General features: G+C 40.1%; 1 long non-coding RNA gene across 23 annotated transcripts in view; it reads right to left on the bottom strand.

Moving 5' to 3' along the window:
- LOC149121928 (uncharacterized) overlaps positions 1 to 24513 on the bottom strand; it is a 352265-nt gene that overhangs the window by 217914 nt on the left and 109838 nt on the right. For 7 of the 23 annotated variants that reach the window (XR_016221587.1, XR_016221585.1, XR_016221594.1 and 4 more), the window contains one exon: positions 10305 to 10785. The exons of the other annotated variants lie outside the window; for them this stretch is intronic. This is a non-coding gene — a long non-coding RNA (uncharacterized LOC149121928). Of the gene's footprint in view, positions 1 to 10304; positions 10786 to 24513 lie in introns of those variants that run through there. 23 annotated transcript variants of the gene reach the window in all.

Genomic DNA, 24513 nt, shown 5'->3' with positions numbered 1-24513 from the left:
TGGATACACACATGTTGCTGGGAAACAATCCCACATTTCTGAACAGAATTATTAGAAGGATTCAAAGGGAAAACATAAAAGAAACCCATGCAACCATTACTAGCCCTCCATAAAGGCAGCGCATTGAGTTATACTGTGACAACCTCTACTGCCTACGGCTCCCACCCAACAAGACCTAGCCTCCAGTTCTTCAAACTTAATAAACCTTCTTGAGGTTCCATTTGGAGCATACATGTTGTGACTGAGTGTGGTATTTTGCTACTGTTATAAAGCTGGTGCTCTAATGAGATAATATGTTTGTTTATTAAAATAAACAAACCATAAAAATGATGGCATGCAGATTTCTCTACTCAAAGTGTCAGCTTTAACTGAGAAATAAACTGAATGATCCATCTGCCTCCATCGTCTATTTCACTGATATTCAAGAACAGTCAGCATTGCTTCTACTAATTATTCACTAACAAAACTCCATATAGGAATTGATTACCCTTGTAATACAATTTTGCCAACATTTAACATAACATGGCTCTTCCAATATACCCTAATCTAATGACTACAAAGAATCTTTTCTACTTAGCAAAATTTGCTTTATCATACCAATACTAATAAGATTTTTCTCTTTATTAGAGTCCTGCAGGCAATGATGGAAGTAATATATCATGCAACCAGGGAAAAATAACCTAATCTATGTTCCAAGTGGTGATTCCCACTATGAATCTTACATAAAGTTTACATTCCTGACACTGCCTTGCCTTTTAATAAGACCACGTCATTGAGAACAAATACCTGGGGTAGGCATTTAGCTTAGCAGTGAAGATTCCGATCGAAACAACACATGGCAAATCAGAATGCCTGGTCCAAATTCCATGTACTGTGTTTCTAATTCCAGCTTCCTGAAGGTGATGGCTCAAGTGGTTGCGTCCCTGTCTCATATGTGGGAGACCTGGATTGAGTTCCTGGCTCCTGGCTTCGGTCTAATCTAGACCCTAATCTAGACCCAAAGGAGCTCTGTTGGTATACCTATGTCTCTCCAGTCTTTCTACCTCTCAAACAAGTAGAAAAGAAGAAATACCTGTTTATTACTAAATAAATACATAGAAACTGGAAAGAGACAGTTTTACAGCACAGGTGAGGCTGTCGTGTTGGGCTGGGTGACTGTGAGTCCCTCAGGCTTGAGCAGGCTGCAAGCCATGGCTGGGAGCTTGCTTCCAGACCTGCTAGCAACTTCCCCCGCTATACCTTTCCGTTCCATATGTGTGAGCCTGTGGGTTTAACCACAGCTTCAAGCTAGCTACAATCTTCCTCCCAGAGCTATCAGGGCAGGGGAGCTGAGCCCACTAAGGGGAATTGGGCTGTCTCCAAGGGACCCCCACTAGCTCTATGGGCCCCAAGCCAATGAGCATACATTATGTGAAACTCCTGTCCAACAAGCACCTCATAGGAAGATACCATTAAAAAAAAAAGAAGATGATCCCATTAAAAAAAAAAAAAAAAAAGATCTTTTTTTTTTTTTTTTTTTTTTTTTTTTTTTTTTAACTTTTATTTAATGTATATAATTTTCCAAAGTACGACTTATGGATTACAATGGCTTCCCCCCCATACCGTCCCTCCCACCCACAACCCTCCCCTTTCCCACTCCCTCTCCCCTTCCATTCACATCAAGATTCATTTTCGATTATCTTAATATACAGAAGATCAGCTTAGTATACATTAAGTATGGATTTCAACAGTTTGCTCCCACACAGAAACATAAAGTGAAAAATAATAGATGATTTTTTTTAAATGATGATGAAATCAGAGCAGACCTATTGTCATGTTTAATCCCAGTGAGAGTCAAGTTGGGAATTGATAATTTCTTTTTTTCTTTTCTTTTTTTTTTTTTACAGAAGATCAGTTTAGTATGCATTAAGTAAAGATTTCAACAGTTTGCACCCCCATAGAAACACAAAGTGAAATATATTGTTTGAGTACTCGTTATAGCATTAAATCTCAATGCACAGCACATTAAGGATAGAGATCCTACATGAGGAGTAAGTGCACAGTGACTCCTGTTGTTGACTTTACCAATTGACACTCCTGTCTATGGCATCAGTAATCTCCCTATGCTCCAGTCATGAGTTTCCAAGGAAAAAAAAAAGATCTTAAAAACACCATGTGCTTCCTGAAAGCCAGCATCCTGTGTTGAGTTTGGACACTGGGGGCTGGGCTACTCTCAGACCAGCTGCTTCTTCAGTTGCTTTGCAACACAGATGATAAAAGTATCTGCTCCTTGGCAACTCGTTTCCCAGCTTTGTATTTCTACACTAAGCTGAGGAGAAGAAGGCAGGAAACTCCATCCAGTATCCACCATCTCCTCTGCGACCAGTAACAACAGGCAGATCCAAAATCTTTCACGTGAACATATCACTTGCTCTATTTTTCTCAATTTACTGCAGACCAGTAAAAGCTTTGTAAAGCTACTGCCAGCCCAGCACCCTGTTTTCAAGAGCTGGGGCACCAAGATACCAGCCGCTTGGAGGTTTTCAGTTTCTATCACAGGCTCATGTTGCAGACAGCAAACACCAATAGCATAACTGTGGCAGTCATTAGAAGGATGCTGTTCGTGAATCATTTTACCAGTGGCTTTCAAACATCTATGCAAAATGCCCGAATTTAATCCTATCTCCAGATCTTACTTTTAATAGCATATTTGTGAGTTCTGAAAATACTGCACCCTGGATTCTGACAAGAAATTAAGAATTTAATTGGGGGCTGGTGCTGTGGCACAGAGGGTTAAAGCCCTGGCCTGTGGCACCAGCATCCCTCATGGGCACCAGTTAGAATCCCAGCTGCTCTTCTTCCAGTCCAGCTCTCTGCTGTGGCCCGGGAAGGCAGTGGAGGATGGCCCAAGTGCTTGGGCCCTGCACCTGCATAGGGAGACCAGGAGGAAGCATCTGGCTCCTGGCTTTGGATCTGCGCCGGCCATAGAGGCCATTGAGGGGTGAACCAACGGAAGGAATGAAGAACCTTAAAAATCAAACCAAGATGGAGTGACTTAAGCTAACACTATTAAAAACAAGAAGTCACCTTTGCCCCAAATAAAATTAAAGTTTAAAAATTATAGCCCTAAACTTTTTCCCCAAAGCTAACATTAGGTGCAGCTATAAAAATAAGGGACCCTATGCTTAGCTAGCTGATACACTTGTGGCTGGCTGTGCTAAGACCTAACCCAGTTTGTATACCTCCTAATACTCAAATAATGGTGTGGGAAGCAAATCGCTGCTCTCCCTCCAGGGGAACGAAGGGAGCCAGACGCTGTCCCCCTCAGGGTGAACAAGATGACGCTGACAGGGGAAGGAACTGCTGAAGAAGTAAACAGCAAAATGGAGACGAGGTGCATGCCTCCCATGTGATCCCGTAGCTGACTGGATAGAGGACGCATGCCTTTCACATGATCAGCTCACGGATTCGACTGCTGTGTGCATGGACACTATAGTGCTTCTGATTGGTCGCTGCGGGTATATAAACCGTGTGGCTCTGTGCTGGGCGTGCTCTCTGGACTCCTGAGTTCAGGAGGCCCGTCTGCGCAGACACCGAATAAATCCTCCTGCTTTTGCATCAGCTGGTCTGGACTCTGAGTCTTTGGGGCATGCCTCTCGACATGTTAGCATCCTCACTCAGAGGGTCTAACAGGAAGACCTTTCCTTCTGTCTCTCCCTCTCTCACTGTCTAATTCTGCCTGTCAAAAAAAAATAATAATAAGTGGAAGATGGCCCAAGAGCTTAGGACCCTGTACCCATGTGGAGACCCAGAAGAAGCTCCTGGCTCCTGGCTTCAAATCGGCCCAGCTCCAGCCACTGCAGAAATTTGGGGAGTGAACCAGCAGATAGAAGACCTTTCTCTTTGTCACTCTACCTCTCAAATAAACAAATTTTAAAAATCTTCTGAAAGAATAATGTAAGGGTTTAAAAACGTGGCCATCATAAGCCCCAGCATCAAGGCAGGATATATTAAGCTGCAGCCTGTGGTGCCAGCGTACCATTCGAACACTGCTGGGGACCCTAATATCCAGGAGGGAGGTGAGAGGCCCCGACCATTGCAGCATCTGGGGAGTCAACCAGCAGACAGAAGCTCTGTACAATGCCTTTCCCAACCATCCAGACATTAATATAATGGTCATAATCTTGAATACATTTAGAAAAAAAAAACACAAAAGGAACAAAGACGACTAAACAAACTAGGCAGATCTATTGTTTCACTCAGCAATAGATTTTAGTTTTTCCCCAAGGAGATTTTAAGTTTCGTTAGTATTAAAAACAATATTTTGCCTACAAAGGCCCAAAAATTTTCCTCCTACTTCCCATCTTACTCAAGACCACTTTGGGTATATTTAGGAGTCACAGAAGGTCTTAACTGTTGCTTTTCAATATTACAACTCTGAAACCCCAGGTGGCATTTTGCTGCATGGATTTTATACATGGTGGATTGTTGGGTATTTACAAAAAAATAATAATAATAAAGCACAAAGACAACTAAATTTCCTAGGATGATTTTCCTCTTCTGTGTGAAATACAGAAGTAGAAATGAACAGGTTTTATGAAAGGAGAGAGCCAAGTTCCTGCTCCTGTTAACTTTATTACACTTTATCTTTCACCTAGAACAGCATAGTCTACAAGCTACCTTTTATTCTCCTTTCTCTCTCTCACTTATTCTCAATTTTGAGGAACATTAATTGTAAGGTAGGATGAAAATTACGAAATGAAAGCTGAGGCAAATGTCTTTGAGTTTCCTGTTCCCCTCCTTGCATTATACACTGCAGTACTTGGGTCTTAATCAACTTTTACTGTATCATTAGTATGCTAAGGCTGCTAGAAAAAAAAATCACTTCGATTTTGGAAGGATGGAGGAGCTGTCTGCAAAAATAGAACAAAATAGTTCTGGGAAGTCATTGAAATTGGGTGCTGGGGATTCTGAAAATTATTTATAAAATTGAATTTTTGCAAAAGACTTTCAAAATGATTTGAGAAAAGGATGCTGAGAATTAAATGTGCTAAGGCACATGACATACTATACACAGAACCTGGCATCGGGGAAGCACTTAATCGATACTAGACGTTACTAAGGTCTAGCTCTGTTCCTCTTATGAACCATGCAGGAAGGCCTGACATACAGACTCTTCAGGAGAGAACTTAACTTCAACAGCACATTTTCAGGGAAGGGCATCTTGTCCAGTCTGAGGGGATCCAAGGTAACGTGGAAGAATAAAACCACAGTGGCCTGGCCAACACTGTGTGCAGCAGAAAGGAACATGAGCAGGAGGAGGATTTTATCATTCCTGTCTGGATACCTTGAGACAGCCCCACTCAAAAGGCCACTGCATCAGAGGTGTCATCCATAATCCTGATCGTCTCCAAAACAGTTTTGACTTAGAGGTTCTCTTAGCAAGTCAACTGAGGAAAGTGGGGGCCTCTCTAAAGCATGCCAGGTTTGTAAGCCGCAGGAGCCACCAATCAGCCATTTGAGTTTCTGCCCCCTCCTTTCCTCTTGAAAGCCTTAGGAAAATGTTAGTGACCTTGAAAATAAATTCTCAATATGAGGAAAGAAAAGTACTTTAAAAATTAACAGAGACTAAGAGGACTGCCAGACAATTTCAAAAGTTCTTAACAAATTTGTTCCTTAAGGAGAGGAGAGTAAAAATAGGCAGAGAGACTAGTTTAAAGAAAGGCAGAGAATTATTCACTGCTAATAAAAAAAAAACAAATTTGCAAATTCAACAAGCCCAGAAAATATCAAACAGGATCAATATATGGAAAAACGTATCTATAAAAATCATATACAAACTATTTTTTTAAGATTGCAGAAAGAAGGAGAGAAGGGAGAAAGGTCTTCCATCCTCTGGTTTACTCCCCAAATGGCCACAAAGGCCAAAGCTGAGCTAAACCAAGGCCAGGTGACATGAGCTTCTTCTGGGACTCCCACGTGGGTACAGGGGTCCACGCACTTCGGCCATCCTCTGCTGCTTTCCCAGGCGCATTAGCAGGGAGCCAGATCAGAAGTGGAGCAGCTCGGACTCCAACCAGTGCCCATGTGAGATGCCAGCATTGTGGGCAGGGGCTTTAACCTGCTGTGCACCTGCCCCATATACAAACTATTGATAAGCAAAACAAATTGGGAAATTCTTGAAAACAGCCACAAATGAAGAATGTGCTATACGAAGAAGAGAAATCAGAAAACATGGAAACTACAGGACACCGGGAGCACATCTTATGAAAGATCTCTGTCTCTCCTTCTCCCTCTCCCTCTCCTGTGTGTCTTTGTGTGTGTGTGTCCTCCTCTGTCTTTGTAACTCTGCCTTTTAAATACATAAAAAAAACTTTTAAAAAAGAAATATAGATCATGCTAGGTAAATTAAACTAAAGTTCGTTTTCAGTAAATCTATACAGAAAAATGTTAAAGGATGCTCTTTATTCTGAAGAGAAATTTATTGAAAGTGGACTCAGAGCTTCAAAAAGAAATGAATATTCAAAATGATAAATATCTATGCTAATATGGCACTACTTTCACTCATTTAAAATGTATATGAGTTTTTAAATACACCCCCCTATTAACAGCTTCTATAGATACCAGATGATGAGGTCACCTGATCCTGATATGTAACCTCCAAACTGTAACTGAAATAAATTGCTCATGAAGCTCCTCACAGGTATTTTAGTGAAAGTAACAGAAAGTTGGCCGGTGCCGCGGCTCACTAGGCTAATCCTCCGCCTTGCGGCGCCGGCACACTGGGTTCTAGTCCCTGTCGGGGCACCGGCTTCTGTCCCGGTTGCCCCTCTTCTAGGCCAGCTCTCTGCTGTGGCCAGGGAGTGCAGTAGAGAATGGCCCAAGTGCTTGGGCCCTGCACCCCATGGGAGACCAGGAGAAGCACCTGGCTCCTGCCTTCGGATCAGCGCGGTGCGCCGGCTGTAGCGCGCCAGCCGTGGCGGCCATTGGAGGGTGAACCAACGGCAAAAGGAAGACCTTTCTCTCTCTCTCTCTCTCTCTCTCTCTCACTATACACTCTGCCTGTCAGAAAAAAGAAAAAAGAAAGTAACACATCCATACCATGGACTATTACTCAAGGATATAAAGAATAAAACCTTGACACACATGGCAACAATAGAACTCCAGAGAATTTAACTGAATAAAAACATAATCCCAAATCATTGTTTAATGGATGACTCTCTTTACAGGACATTATTTAAATGATATTGTTATAGAAATTGAGAATAGAACAGTGGTTCCCAGAGGATAGAAAGGAAGAACAGGTGTGTGGGAAGTAAAAAAAAAAAAAAAAAAAAAAAAAAAAAAAAAAAAAGGAAGATTGTCTCAGACAAGAGATGACTTTGGAAATTCATTTTCAGCAAGCCTTTTTCTTAAGAATTGTTTGATGTGGGCTGGTGCCGTTCACTTAGTTAATCCTCTGCCTGTGGCACCGGTTCTAGTCCCGGCTGCTCCTCTTCCAATCCAGCTCTCTGATGTGGCCCAGGAGGGCAATGGAAGATGGCCCAAGTGCTTGGGCACCTGCACCCGCATGGGAGACCAGGAGGAAGCACTTGGCTCCTGGCTTCGGATCAGCGCAGTGCCGGCCGCAGCAGCTATTTGGGGAGTGAACCAACAGAAGGAAGATCTTTTTCTGTCTCTCACTGTCTATAACTCTGCTTGTCAAAAAAAAAAAAAAATTGTTTGATGAAGTTCTTCAGAGAGAAAGAATATGATCTCAAAGGGTGCCGAATGGCCAAATCTGGAATAATTTGTAAACAGAATAGTGATACAACAGGATTATAATATTAAAAAAAGAAAATAAATGCCCATAAGTACATAATGATATAAATATATTATGGGATAAACATATAAGAAGAAACACCTCTTCCATACAGAACAATTATAATTAATAAATGTGAAGGGAATAAGTGAAATAGAAAATTACCATTAAAACATCACAATAATTACTGTAGACAAGATTCATGGATAGATGCCAACATCAGTGAAGCCAAGTTTTAGAAGATAGACTAATTGCATAGTGTCAAAGTATCTCCCTTCAAAATACTCATCCCAATAGGAAAAATAGTAACTAGCAGTAGAAAGTCTGCAATAACTGCCTTCACCAAGAGATCAGAGTTAAACCATCAGTGCAGCCATGTAGGTATCACCTGTAGTTCTAAAATTATTTCAGTGGCAGGCATTCAGCATAGTGATTAAAACTCCACTTGGGACACCCACATCTCTTACCAGAGTACATGGATTTGAGTCCTGGCTCTGCTCCTGATTCCAACATTCTGCTAAAGTGCACCCTGGGAGTTAGCAGGTAACATTTCAAGTGCCTGTTTCCCTGCCATCCATTTGAGGGACCTGGACAGGGTTCCCAGCTCTTGGTTTTGGCCTCATCCAGGCCCAGCTGTTGAGGCATTTGAGGAATGAAGCAGCCATTGGGAAATGTCACTCTGTGTCTTTCAAATAAGTAATAAATTTTAAAATTTTAAATTAGTTTGAAGTAACAGGTTTTTAGAGAGAAAAAGGCAAAAGCTATTAATAAAAATTTATAGAACAAGTTTTTAATTACAGAAAAATGCCTAGTATTCCTAAAAATCAGAAAATGCTCATTTTAACTTTCATAAGTTATTTTTGAACCCACCAGACTGTTAAAAAGTCAAAGAGAGTGAGAAAAGCTTATTCTGACAATGTGGAAGTGAGGTGCCCCCCAAATTCTCTCTTTCATTATAAATAGAGTTGTGAGTAGTAACCACTTTAGGGATCAATTTTTCTCTGTTTTTTAAAATAAAAAAGATACAAACAGCCTTTTATCTATCAGTATCTCTCCTTGGCATCTACCTGATGGATACAGAGGTGGTAGTTTGCTAAAATTTAACAGTAATATATTCAATGATATTCATGGCAGACTTGTTCCAGTGGCCAAATTCTAGAAAAATTAAGAAAAATACAATGTATCACTAGAGATTAAACTAATAAAAGAAAGAATTAGATCTCTATCAAGGAACTAGGAGAGATGTCTAGAATACATTTTCTTCATAAAAGTGACAATATTTATTTGCTTCTTTTATATTTTTGTTTGGTCTTTCCTGCCTGCCTGTCCTCTAATCCATCCACAGCCTGGTACACAAGGTGTCTGTCACTGGTTACCTAGAATGGAAAGAAGAGTTGACACAGATGAAAGTATATGAAGATGAGAAGCAGGGAAGCTTCTTTAAGTTTCTTTAGAGATATCCCAAAAGAAATACAATATGCCTAAAACTACCTCATTTATGTCAAACAATGAATATGAACATGAAGAAGATGTGAAAGTGCCAAAAAGCTTCAGGGTGGTAAGACTTCAAGTGAATTTTTAGGATATCTCTTATGTTTTGTACATTGTTCAAGTTATTCCAAAGAGTATATACTACTGATATAAGTATAAATAACAATAAAGCTGTTTTCATATGAGAAAAATATGTTAATGAAGAATGGATGAGTTTCAAAAGTGGGTGACTCTCATGTATATCTGTCCTTTCAAATTTTAAAACAAATTGCAGTTTTCTGACAGTACAGTGGCACATAAGACTTCTACATACAATAGCAAAAGGACAAAAACCTATGTTGGACCCTCTGATTGTATCCTTTTACCTCAAGGAACTACTTGGATTTGTTTTCTTTCTCAGAGGGAAAGATAATTCCAGACTCCTATAAATCTTCCAGTGGTAAAGCTCATCAAATTAATGGGAGAAAGAAGTTGCTAAATAAACAAGTAAAAATAATATATATCTTTCTGCTCCTTTAGACTAGGCACTTGAGGTCAGGGAATATGTTTTATTTTGGGATGCCCAATTGCTGTTTGGATCAAACATCCAATAAATGTTTATTGACTATAAGAATGAGTTAGTGGTGATGTGTAGGCATACACAAAAAATAAATCATTGAGGATCAGTATCTGCACTCCTAGAATTTATAACCTAAGCAGATTTTAAATAAGAGAGTACAAGTGAAGGCTCAAATCAAACGAAAGCTTTTAAAATCTTAAAAGTAATTTTGTTTGAATTCTCTCCTGAAGACTATTTGCTTATTTTAACCGTATTTCATCTCCATTTCCTTTCTCTAGAATTTCTGCAAGCCACCACCAACCATCTTTCATTCCCTAAAGAAAAGCCCCTCTCTGTGAAATAGAAAACTGAAAGAAAAAAAATGTAAAAATAATAAAAATTAAAATATTTGACCATTTAATAACACTAGACACAAATAGTACCTTTTCTTTATTTTACACTCATTAATTCAGTTCATTTATTTGCTCACTTAATAAACATATTTTATGGATGATAGTCCCCATAAGAAAAGGGGACAAAATGATGTTCCTGTTATCAGTCATCTTACAGCCTGTGGAAACATCAGGAACACTCTAGATTACAAACTAGTATAATATAAACAGTAATATACAAAGCAGAGGCACTTAAGTCATTGTGGGTAGAGAAAGTAAGGAAGAAAAGGAAAAGGACATCGTAAGGGAGGAACATTTCCAAGACAAGAGGTATTCGACCATTGTCCTAAAGTCTCAAGATGAGTTGCTGATATGGAATGAGAAAGAAAATTTCAAGCAGAAGGACGACCATATGCAAAGGCACAGAGTTTGGCACAGTGCTTTGGGGGAAATGTTAAATAGTTCAATGCAGTGAAAGCAAAAATTACACAAGCAAAAGTGAGACAAACAATACGAAGCCAGAAAGCAGACAGACTGCATCATGAAGAACGCTAGGTTCCAACCTGTGGAGTCTGGACTTCATCCTGTGAGAATCAAGAAACAAAAACAAAAACACATTACCATAGGATTTTTTAGAGAGGCATAATAACATGCAAATTTAAGCAAAATCATATTGAAACTGATGAAAGTAGAGTAGTTGGATGAGAGACAAGGAATCATTAGAATCTAAAATTGATATGATTTGATGAGCAGTTAGATATGGGAGTCCAGAAATGTGATACTGGAAAAGAAAGTCTCTTGTGGGATAGCTAAGAGAAAGTTATGTCACTCTTTTAAGATAAATACAAACACAGAAGAAACAATTTTGAGAGAAAGAGCTCCATGGGACAAGTTGCATCAAAGGAGTCTATACCATCTTCCACTGAAAGTGACAGCAGCAATTAGAAATGCCAAGTAGATTTCCCATTTAGAACCCAACCAGCCATTGCTTCCTGCAAAGGAATGGCACTTAAATCAGCAAAAAGGAATAAGAAGAGCCTGCCAGGTGGATGGGAAGTGAAATGAGGAGGGGCCATAGAAAGACAAGTTGGGGGAAGAGGAGGAAAATAGGAACAGAATGGAGGGCAGGCAGGGGGGTGTGAGTGACAGATGAAGCAATTAAACCATTCACTAGCCTCGATCTGAACCATCACAACATGAAGCTTCAAAGAGTCATTTGTAAGCACTTTGTTCTTTGGAGGAAGAATGAGTTATTAACCTTTTCTAATTGGAGTCTGATTTTTCACTAGACTTATCCACTTCAAACGGGATTTTACAAAAGCATGGAATGAGCAGGGGATGGTTGTTTTAAAAGCTACAGGGGTCACTTCCCGAAGAACTCAATTCCCACTTCAACCCTTCTCATCATACCCTGTCTAAACCCACCTAGTCCCAAGGTATGGTTCCACTTTTTAGACCCCTGCACTTGCCTATAAAGGCTTCCTGGACAGAAAACGGTACCATAATATGGACGTGTGTATCCCCATAACGTTCAGTTTGGAGCTCAGGCCACAGTGTGATGGTATTTTTAGGAGGTAATTGTATTAAAGTCATAAAGATGGAACCCCCTTAAAACGGGTTGGTATCCTTACAATAAGAGACCCCAGCAAGCTTTATATGTCTCCCCGTGCCCCATTTTTACACAAAGAATAGATATTTGAGCACACAGAGAAATAGCAACTGTCTACAGGCCAGAAGAAGAGGTTTTGGAATGAAACCTTCCATGCTGGAATCCTGATCATGCACTTCCCAGCCTCAAAAATGCCTGTTGTTTAAAGAGCCTGTTCTGTTGGGTTTCATTTTAGCAGCCCAAACAGACTAAGATAAACAGAAAATTCTAGGATGGCCAAACAGAGCACTGGTGCTCCAATGTAATGCAACAAATCCAACAGGAACATTCAATTGCTTTGACTAGACGTCTATATCCTTTTCTCTCTCCAGGATTACTTTCAACTACGATATTCACAGGGAGGCCAGAAGACAAGTCAGAACACAGATATTATCAATCCTTGTGGGAGACCAGCTGCTCTTAAGGCCAAAGAGAGTGATGAAATAATGTTCATGATGCAAAATTTGGGGAGAGGAAAACAATAGAAGCTAGATTTTTCAGGTTCTCAACTGTAGCTGAGTATTGTCAACCATCTTGCAGAATTTTCAAATAGCTCAGGGTATCAAAAACACCTTAATAGGTATGTTACTACCAAATAATGTGTGACAAAATTTCAACCTTAAGGAAGAAGATTTCTCTGAAGTGGCCATGTCCCACTTGCTAGATCCACACCCCTGTTGCTGAAGACATGGAGTAGTGAAATAAGTGTGATGTAAGGCACATCGTGTAGTCAATGGGCTATGCAATGACCCAAAGTGATAAAGGATATAAAGATACAGCTTAAGAAACATGCTATTGGCCGGCACCACGGCTCAATAGGCTAATCCTCTGGCTAGCGGCGCCAGCACACCAGGTTCCAGTCCCGGTCGGGGCGCTGGATTCTGTCCCGGTTGCCCCTCTTCCAGGCCAGCTCTCTGCTGTGGCCAGGGAGTGCAGTAGAGGATGGCCCAAGTGCTTGGGCCCTGCACCCCACGGGAGACCAGGAGAAGCACCTGGCTCCTGCCTTCGGATCAGCGCGGTGCGCCGGCCGCAGCGCGCTGGCCGCGGCGGCCATTGGAGGGTGAACCAACGGCCAAGGAAGACCTTTCTCTCTGTCTCTCTCTCTCTCACTGTCCACTCTGCCTGTCAAAAGTAAAAATAAAAAAAAAGAAACATGCTATTTACTTGTAATACTCAACTGTCTTCTTAAAGAATCATCAATTTAGTAATGTACATCCTAGGCTACAGTTTGATTTTAGCCTCCTTCCACCTAGTAAAAAGTGAATACTTGGTGGGTTACTTAATCCACCATGGTATGGTCCATGGTTCATTCATCGTAGAATTTAAATCCAAACATCTGGTATGTGAGCATCAAACAGAAAGAATATCTTAACAGTATCATTATGTAAAAATACCAGTGTAGAAGCATGAAGGAAGATGAATGTGAGAGTACACAGCAATGAAATGACAACAGTAACATAAAAATAAAATGCTTGAAACTATTTGGTCTGAATAATCTTGAGTGCAAGAATCCAAGAATCAGAGCAGGTGTTGTGGTATAGCAGGTTATATTACTTCTTGGAATGCCCACATCCTATATTCTTGTGCCTAGAATCAAGTAGTACCTTTGATTCTAACCCAGTTTCCTGCTAATGTGTCTGGGAGGCAACAGATGATGGCTCAAGTATTTAGGTTCCTGTCACCCACAAGAGAGGCCTGGACACAATTCTTGGCACTTGACACCTGACTTTGGCCTGGCCAAGCCCTGGCTATTGAAGTCTTTCAGGGAGTGAACCAGCAAATAAAAAATCTACTTCTCTCTCCCTCCCTCCTCCCTCCATCCCTCCATCTCTCTCTCTCTCTCACTGTCACTGTCACTCTCCCCCTCCTCTTCTCCATCTCCCTGTCAATCCCCCTTTAAAATAAATAAATGAAATTTGAAAAAAAAAAAAAACCCTCAGGAGAGAATTATGGTGCAACAAGTTAAGCTTCCACTTCTTACAATGGCATTCTATATTGGAGCACCAGTTCCATAGTTGCTTTGTTTCCAATCCAACTCCCTGCTAACATACTGTAAAGGCAGCAGAAGATGGCCCAAGTACTTGGGCCCCTGCCACCCTTTTGGGGGACCCATTTGGGGTTCCTGGCTCCTGGCTTTGGGCTGGCCTATTCCCAACCATTGTGGCCACCTGGGAAGTGAACCAACAGATGGAAAAACCAATCTCTCTCTCTTTCTTTGCCACTTTCCTGCCTTCCTTTCCCTTTCTGTGTCACCCTTATTTTCAAATAAATAAATCTTTAAAAATAAGTTACCCAAGTGTCAATGTTAGCTATAACCACAGATCCTAAAACAGCATCTCTGACCACAGAACAGGTTAGTCAAATGACAACAATATGGAAAGAGCAAGTGAACTCCACCTCATATCCTACCCCCCCATAAGATCTTCTTCAAACACAAGGCTGGTGACATGTATCACACCATTTTGTCATAGCAGGAATTGCATGGCTTGCTCAAGTCTGGAGCAGGGCAAACAATGAGCAAATGCAGTTGTCACAATACAATCCATCAAAGCCAGCCATGTAATATCAGTAACACAGTCTGCATTAATTAAATCTTGTGTACAATATGAAGTTGAAAAATGCTAATTGTCTCCATCTATATTCTAACCTCATACCTTTTTTTTTCCATTTCGCAGCAGGAGTCCACTTAAGGTTACGTTTCTATAGTTAATCCAAAACAAAGATGAATTACTTAGCTTTCACAGAGCTCCTATAATTCGAAGCAGAATCCAATTCATCAATTTAATAAAATTTCTCCTCAATTCATCAACTTAGCAAATGATGTTCCTTCCTACAGATGTTAACCTGAGTTTCCTATTCAGCTACATTTTGTAAGCAGACTAACACTAAATAGGAACACAACTATTCATAAAGTAACTCAAATTATCTCGCAGTTAGAAAAAAATTTAATTAAATCTAAAAGAGACATTTGGATTTATTATATATCTTTAACTAGGAACATTTTTAAGGCTTCAGGTAACCTGCACACTTAAACACAGACTGCCTCTCTCAGCCTCCTGTCCCGTTGCTGGCCAGATCTCCTTCAAAGAGTAATCAAAGTAGAACTACTGCCCCTCCACTCTTCCTGGGGGTGTATTCCCTTTAGGAATAACAGAAAGGTAAACACTGAGTCAAAATTCATTGTGTGAGGTGAGTATCTGATACAGTAATTAAGATGCTGCTTCTGGGGTGAAGTGGGTTAAGCCACTGCCTGAGATGCCAGCATCCCATATGAACTGAGATGCAGTTCAAGTCCCAGCTGGTCCACTTCCAATCCAGCTCCCTCTAATGCACCTAGGAAAGTAGCAGAAGATGATAAAAGTGCTTGGGCCCCTGCACTCAGGTAGGAGATCTGATGGAGTTTCTGACTCCAGACCCAGCAACCATTTGGGAAATAAACCAACAAATGAAATATCCCTCCTCTCTCTCCTTCTCTCTCTCTCTCTCTCTCTGGGAAATAAACCAACAAATGAAATATCCTTACTCTCTGTCTCTCTCTCTCTCTCTCCCTCCCTCCCTCCATAATGCTGCCTTTAAAATAAATAAATCTTTAAAACACACACACACACACACACACACACACACAATCCCTGTATCCATTGAGCTGAATCAGGCTGAAAGGGTAGCTATTTCCTAATCTATGGAAAAGCACAAATAAAAGAGTCCATGAACCTCAACTGTAAACTCAATCATACATTTGTTAACATGTTAACATGTAAGAATAACTTTTTAATGAAATTTAAAACTCTTTAAATTCCTTAAGCGGAAAGGAATGTTTGTTATGGGATACATGCATGTACCAAGAACATACAAGGGCTGGATCATAACTGAATCTCAGAAACCTCAAGCCCAGCAAGATGCTCCCCTCTCTTTGCTTTCTTTGTTCTTCATTATCTCCTCTTATTTCATAGCAACTAATTCCACTTGGCCTGGGACTGTCAAGACCTCCCTAGTTTTTATCTTACAGTCTTAGTGCAGGCAAGAGACTTACTGGTCCATCCTAGGTCAAACAGACATGGTACCCACTCTTCAATCAACCAAAAATGTTCAGAGGATCAGGATAATATGAAAGAAAGATAATTATTTAGCAACTTGTGGAAGGGGTCAGCCTGGAGATATGGGGAGAGAAAGCCTCCTGAAGAATAGGAAAGCCTTTTAGTGTGACAGATACAACAGGTGTTGATTAAAAATACGTTAAAAGGATAAGTCCAGTTAATCACACAAAACTGAATTGCCTCATTAAAAAAGTTAAAAAAATTGTCTTCTTCAACATTCAGCCAAAAGCACAAGCAGTTTTGTGCATGTAATCTCATGTCTTAAATCCCAATCTGTTCATTTAATTCCTATTAGACCCATGGAAGCATATCTCTTTTCCTCTGTCAACTTAAATAATCAGTCTGATTGGAGGCTCACTGTTAAAGTTTATTCAAATAGTCCAACCAGGGATTTGAATGTGGAAGCAATCTGTCGTGGTTGATTTGCAAACTTCTATTTGATTATGGGTCTTATACTTTTCTTATAGGATGAGTGCATGCATTGAGACAAGTTTAAATGTGACAGACTTATATGTGGTCAACAATTACAGTGAAAATCACAAAGGATACCTGGTAATAGCTACAGTCTTCACGATTGATTATGGAGACATATTATATCCCCATACTTGATGTTATCTATATGCAGGGAGAAGCTAAGGACGGAATCACTAACCAATCAGACAAGTGGGTCATAAATCCATTTTGCTGTAACAGCCCTGGGACATAAGGCTTACTCTTTCAGGTGTAGATGTTTTGGGGCTCACAGAGTTTGATAAACAGTCATATTACCTGGGAAACTGACCACAGGTATCTTTACAACACAGAGATTATCCTGACAGACATGGGACTCTGCAGTCACCATTCTACTCTTACACCCAAAGTTACAAGAAGTCGTCTCCAAATATCATACACTTCAGTGAAATATCATTTCCTTCCACTTACAACATGACTCATACAAGATCACTTGCTCAGCCCCTACTTTTATTTATTAATTACTATATGCATGTAGCTCATTTCCTCTTCTATATTTTATAACAACTATGGATTACATCCTGCATAATTAAGCATCATCTTCCTTCTGTCCAATGCATCTTGTAGCATTTTAGGTATAAACCCTGAAAGATGAGATTTAGCATAACTTATACAAAGCATAGAGATAGCCTCACAGCAAGCTGATAAAAATAAATAGCATGACAACTGATTCTTTCCAGAGGCATACACTGGATAATATTCTAAGGAAAAGTTTTCAAGACACCAAGTAATATGTGAAGAGAAGATCTCAAATGTTTTTAAAATATGTGATAGAACTTAGTACCCTTAAAGTGCTTTATTGATAATGAGTTAGGAGAGAGGATATAATTGCCTCACCTTTGTTTTTCTCTGCTTAAAGAAATTCCAAGAAAAATAACGTCCAGAAAATTTACAGATAGAATATTCTTTCTATAAGACAACTGAAGTTTGTGATTTAACCTAGATTTGCAAATTTGAAACTGATAGAGCAAGGCATGGAAAATGATCATGAGGACTCACAAAATTGCATTGAGTGAGTGATGATCACGATGACTCTGTGAAACATGAAAATTGCAAGGCATATTTTAACAGTAGAATATGATCAACCAGATGTTATGGGAAAATGTTACACAGAAAGTACCTGTTTAGTGAACTAGCAATGAAGATTTTATATTACCATGTTTGCAAATTTGGATGTTAAAAATGCTTTTCAGAAAAGAGACTTTTAGAAATCAGACAATTTTTCTTTAACATCTATCTAAATTATTTTTCTTGAACTTAATACTCATGCTGTTTTATCTCATTTATAGGGGAAAAATGCAGCAAAGAGCACAATCTCATGTAAACTTTCTGTAATTTTTCACCCCTTTCACAGATGGAAAAAAATGAGGCTTTTAGAGTTTTCACGATTTGCCAAAGTTAGATCAGGTAACCAATCTAAATTACATAAATTCCAAGTCAGTGAAGGCTGAATACATATAATTTCTTATATATTTTTTTACTTTTTTCCTGAAAGATACATAAACCCATATGGCAAAGATTGCAAATGAGAAAACATTATAAGGAAAATGTCTAATTTCTGGATTAATTCCCTAAGCTCTTACAGACAATAATCATGAAAGATGTTGTGGAGAGAGACTAGGAAAGATAGGAAGTCCATTCCTGCAGATTCTGGCTGAGCTTGCCTACAGTGTAAAATATAATTTCATTTATTGTTTTCGCTCTTCTGATTTGGAAAGATTTATGTGTATACAAATATATTTTCTTCACTTCAATAAAGTAATCATATTTTTCCCATGTCGGTCTAGCAAGAGCAGATAATTGAAACCAAATTGACCTTTTGAAGTTCTTCCCAGAATCTTCTCTCCTGCCTATCTCGTTCACCTGCTCCTGCAGAGGGGTGATGTTGGAGGAAATTACATTCACTGTTTACATAAACCAGTCTATTTAGCTGGTGACTCTGCAGGTTCAATTAACTATCTAACAATATGGGGGAAATGAGGTTATGGTTATGGTTGGAGCCAATTAGAACTGTTTTGATTGAGCCTTGCCTCTTATAGTCTTAGTTAAAGCTAAGCAAACATAGCATTGAAACGTATTACATAGGATGAGACAGGATACCTGGAGGGAAAAAAGAAGAAAACTGTCTGGGCCATGATATGAAATGCATGGTTTCTCATTTATTTAAGTAAGAAGACAAAGATTGTTTGAACTAATTAAAAGTTGTACATAACACATTTTGAAGGCATATTTGACTATCAATAGCATTACTGCTTCATTATAAGAAAGGATACTGATGTCAGATAAAAGGGTTGAGAACCAGTGTTCTCACATTCAAAGTGTTCTCCACATTCAAAGGCCAGCTGTTACTAGTGACCCACAGCCTCTCTGTACTTTCCCTTGCCATTATTCAACCATCCATAATAGTTGGCAAAAAAAAAAGCAATATACATAAGAAATAAAAATAACCATTTGCTAGGTACTGCCTCAAAGATAGTATTGACTTGTTGAGCTTCATAACAACCTGAAAAGGCATGATGATTACTTCTACTTTAGACACAAGAAAGTTAAAGCAAAGAGAGCTGTTGCTGTGGATTCATTCTGAGAGGAGTGAAGTGGGGGCAAGAGGTGCAGAGTCACCACACAGACCCCGGGAGTCAGGTGAAAGCGGGCCAGAGGTGAGCAGCCTGTAGACTCGTTTATTTCAGTTGGTATAGCAGCTTATATAGGCAAGGCAGCCAATCCAGTCAAGGAGCAGTTTATGCCCTAACCAATCACAACTTGTTGGCAGGCAGGCTCCTTTGCCATGTGGTTCCCGAAGCCGTCCAATCAGAGTCTGTTGCCAAGCAGGCTCCATTGTCAGCAGCGATCTTGGCCTGGCCTTCTCATTCTACGCACATTTACCATTTTCATTTATTTTTGAGCAACGAGAGGCATGATTCTTGGCCATCCCATTGTTGACCCAATTTCCATGTGGTCTCCGTATGCAGCTGTGCTTGTCTTAGGTTGTCCCCCAGGGGATCTTACCTGTCATTGACTAACCAGCACTCAAAATGGGAGATCACAGAAGTGCTCAGATAGGGGTAGGAATGAGGAACAATGGTAATCAGGAATGGCATGACTGCACACAGGCTGTGGGCCACTTGAGTGGCTGACCAGAGCTAGGGGGGTATAAAGCATTAATAGATGTGGCTATGGGCAGTTTCTCAGGGTAGGATGATAGGGCAGGTGCATCTGCTAACAAGGCGGACTCTCAGTCTTGTTCAGCTGGTTCTGGTTGTCTGTCAGTTGCAGGCTTGATGTTTCTGGCTGGTACCCAAATGGGCTGTCCCACATTCTCTGGAAAGACACAAGCATACCCTTGCCCCTTGGTTAGCAGAAGCCTTTTTACAGGTGTTGGAATCCAGGACCTGAATTCTGCGTCCACTCCAAGATTAACAGCAAACATGCAGGTGGGATGGTGTCTAGCAGCTGCCCTGAGAGTCTGGGGTGCTCAGAGACTGCCACAAATTGAGGATCCTCACTGGGTGCAGATGGGATAATCTCACATGGGTTATTGCTTCTAGATCATCTAAGTTCATCCCATGAATATTTGGGGGGTGGCTGACTAGGCATTACTGCGTTGTCTGCTATCATGTCATTTTTCACTATCAGAGCTCTCTCTCCCTAAGTCATCAACTGTTACTTGTGAGGCAGTGGCCTGGAGTGACAGGCTCTTATCACTCACAGATTCACTATGTTTGGTAATCTGTGTGGGCTTCTGAGAGGGGGGTATCTTTCCCACATTTGAGCACTTAAGAGTGGTGCATCATGCCAACTTTAGCCAAAGGAAAGACACCCACAGCACTGCTGCCATAACAAAACAAATTCCTAGCACTTCAGCAGTTGATGGCATTCCGCAGGGGGTTCCCTACGTTAGACAAACAGACAGTGGTGTGTCAGATTGTAAGCATGTCCTGTGCTTAGTGGGGGACTTCCTTGATTCGTTAGGTCAAGGCCATGTGCCCACACAGTGTCTCCAGAACGTCACCTCTCTCGAGTGAGGGAAGATGACTTGGTTCCGAATTCTGGGATGATCAGTCCTTATGTGAATTCGCGGGGCAAACCAAAAGTAAAAGGAGGAGCCAAGAAGTGGCATTACACTTCTGGGCAGTGTGTGCCAAACCTGGGGTCACTTCAACTGAGGACAAGGACAAGGAAAGGGGCATAGGAGGGGGTCCTATGCTAACCCTCACAAAGCTGAACAGCACACAAAACTCCAAGGGGCTTACTTGACAAAATCAAGGGGGGACCTCACTGAGTCAGACACGCTGTCTCTCAGTCACGTTGGCACAAGATGTTAAGGTTGATTTGTTCTGAGAAGAGGAGCATGGTGGCGGCAAGAGGCACAGAGTCATCACACAGACACCGGGAGTTGGGCGAAAGCGGGCCAGAGGTGAGCAGCCCACAGACTCGTTTATTTCAGTTGGTATAGCAGCTTATATAGCCAAGGCAGCCAATCCAGTCAAGGAGCAGTTTATGCCCTAACCAATCACAGCCTGTTGCCAGGCAGGCTCCGTTGCCAGCAGCCATCTTGGTATGGCCTTCTCATTCCACCACAGAGAGTGATTCAGAAACATTAACAGGGTCTTTCTGTTGATTAAGTAACAGCCAGGTTTCAAGCCTAGCTGTTTATACTGAAATACAATTAGAAATACGAGGTAATTTGGGGTACCCTATTAGCCTTTTTACAAAGTTGTGACTTAGATGTTTACATTTTATTTCCCTAATTCCATGGAGAAAATATTTATTTTGAGATGTCTTTCCTCTTCTAAGTATGAATCCAGTTATGCCTCCATCAGTGTATTTGTTACAGTGTGATGTAATTGGGTACTGGGGAAATTTTTGGATGGATATAATCTAAAACTGTATATGGTGATTATTACATAAGTGAATAAATGTAATAAAATTCTTTGAACTATGCAGATACTATTTATTTACTTGAGAGAGAAAGAGATAGAGATAGAGATAGAGATAGAGATAGAGATAGAGATAGAGATGGAGATTAGATAGACAGATAGTTATCCCATCCATTGGTTCACTTCCCAAACACCTACAACAGCTGGATTGAGCCAAATCAAAGCCAGAAGCTAGGAACCCAATCCAGGCCTCCCACATGAGTGTCAGTGACCCAATTACATGAACCATCACCACTGTCTCTCAGGTTTTTTTTTTTTTTTTTGCACATTTTTCTCCCACCCCTATGCAAGTTCCCCAACTAAGAAGCAATGAATGTTCCACTTCCTATTGAAATGGGAATATTGAAGAAATACTCAGTGCATAATCAAGCAGGTACTTGCATTTTTGCTTTGTTTTATTTTGCTTTGCTTTGTTTTGGTAGTATAATAGAAATTCAACTGTGCAATTTGCTTCATCCATTTTTTTGTACCTTATAGACTGTTCAACATCAGTATGGAACTGGTTTATATTTTAAAGAAGATGCCTAGCTGTACTGCACAAATGTAACATAACAGTCTATTTATAAACATTTAGCTTGCTCCAAGTATTTTGATATTATATACAATGATATCCCAAATATGTGAATATATACCTTTATATATCTACATATATGCACATATTATAATTAATGCCTTGATTATAATTTCTGAATCATAGAATAGATATGGCTTACATTTTTAAAAATGTTTATTGATTCATTATTTTCAACTACTTGAAATGCAGAGTGACACAAAGGGAGGCAGAGACAGAGATAGAAATCCTCCATCTGCTGGTTCATTCTCCAAATGCCAGCAACAGCCAGGACCAAAGCCAAGAGCCAAGAACTCTATCTGGGTTTCTTATATAGGCCACAAGGAGCCAAACACTTGGGCCATTATCCACTGCCTTTCCAGGTGCATTAGAAGGAAGCTGGACTGGAAGTGGAGTAGCCAGTACTTAAACCACCATGCCAATATGGGATGCAGGCATTGCACCACTATGCTGCCGACCAAAAGTATATATTCTTTTTTTTTTCTTTCATATTGTGCTATTTCTTTCTTTTTAGTAAATATAAATTTCCAAAGTACAGTTTATGGATTACATTGGCTTCCCCCCCATAACTTCCCTCCCACTAACACCCCTCCCATCTCCCGCTCCCTCTCCCATTCCATTCACATAAAGATTCATTTTCAATTCTCTTTATATACAGAAGATCGATTTAGTATACATTAAGATTTCATCAGTTTGCACCCACACAGAAAAACAAAGTGTATAATACTGTTTCAGTAGTAGTTATAGCATTAAATCACAATGTACAGCACACTAAGGACAGATCCCACATGAGAAGTAAGTACACAGTGACTCCTGTTGTTGACTTAACAATTTGACACTCTTGTTTATGGCGTCAGTAATCTCCCTAGGCTCTAGTCATGAGTTAAAGGCTATGGAAGCCTTTTGGGTTCACCAACTTTGATCTTATTTAGACAAGGTCATAGTCAAAGTGGAAGTTCTCTCCTCCCTTCAGAGAAAGGTACCTCCTTCTTTGATGGCCTGTTCTTTCCACTGGGATCTCACTCGCGGAGATCTTTCATTTAGTTCTTTTTTTTTCCTAGAGTGTCTTGGCTTTCCATGCCTAAAATACTCTCATGGGCTCTTCAGCCAGATCCGAATGCCTTAAGGGCTGATTCTGAGGCCAGAGTGCTATTTAGGACATCTGCCATTCTATGAGTCTGCTGTGTATCCCACTTCCCATGTTGGATTGTTCTCTCCCTTTTTGATTCTATCAGTTAGCATTAGCAGACACTAGTCTTTTTTGTGTGATCCCTTTGACTCTTAGACCTATCAGTGTGATCAATTGTGAACTGAAGTTGATCACTTGGACTAGTGAGATGGCATTGGTACATGCCACCTTGATGGGATTGTATTGGAATCCCCTGGCACGTTTAGAACTCCACCATTTGGGGCAAGTCCAGTTGAGCATGTCCCAAATTGTACATCTCCTCCCTCTCTTATTCCCACTCTTATATTTAACAGGGATCACTTTTCAGTTAAAATTTAAACACCTAAATAATTGTGTGTTAATTCTTAGGTGTTTAAATTTACATGAACCATCACCACTATCTCTCAGGTTCTATAACAGGAGAAAGAAGAAGTGAGGAATCAGAACCCAGTATCAGTCCCAGATAGTCTCATGGCATTTTAACCACTATAACAAAAATCCTGTCCCTGAAGTTTTAAAAATAATAATAATAAAACTGATGGATTTTGGTGGCATATTAAAAATTCTTTTAATTTGGTTCTTACACTTTTAAACTTTCCCTAATTTTTAACCAATTATTTATCTGCATCATTTTAAATAGAGAGGTTTGCTGCAGAGGTTAAGTTGCACTTCGGATGCTACATCCCATAGCTGAGTGCCTAGTTCAAGTCCCAGCTTCTCAGCTCCTGATCCAGCTTCCTGCAATGTGCACCCAGAAGGCAGCAGATGATGGGTTAAGTATTTGAATCTGTACCATGCAACTAGGAGACCTAGGTGGAGTTTTGGGTTCCTGGCTTTGGTCTGGTTTAGCCATGGCAACTGCAGGCATTTGAGGAGTAAGCCTACAAAAGGAAGACTGCTCTCTGTCCCTCTGCCTTTAAAATAAAAGTGAAAATAAATAAAAAATTTAAAACACAATTTCAGTGCAACTCATTTCAAAATACATATTTTTCTAGCATATATTGGCATTGTGAAAGAATCTAGCATCGTACAAAGTAGAAACATAGCATGTGGTCCTTTTCTTAAGAAGTTTATAATTCGGCAAGGGTGTAAAACTGTAAAAAATTGCTTATGAATGGCACAATTAAATTACCTTCGCAATCCAGCTGAATAGAAGACATGATTAATGACTGGCTTAAGATAAAGAACAAAGAAAAGGGCAGAGTGGTTAGCAGGGCAGTTTTAGTCACCTGGAGAGTGGGGCACACAGCCACATCCTTAATTGGAATGAATTAATTAATATTTGCTTAAAACTAAAGTTTAGTAGCAAGGACATTTGCTATGCTCAACGCATGTATTTATATCTTCTAGGAAAAACACAATTAACCTTGAGGAGACAGAACAA

Source organism: Oryctolagus cuniculus, chromosome 15 (assembly GCF_051225735.1).
Source record: "Oryctolagus cuniculus isolate XC-2025 breed Fujian yellow rabbit chromosome 15, ASM5122573v1, whole genome shotgun sequence".
Lineage (NCBI taxonomy): Eukaryota > Metazoa > Chordata > Mammalia > Lagomorpha > Leporidae > Oryctolagus > Oryctolagus cuniculus.
This window is presented reverse-complemented; position numbering and strand designations above follow the sequence as displayed.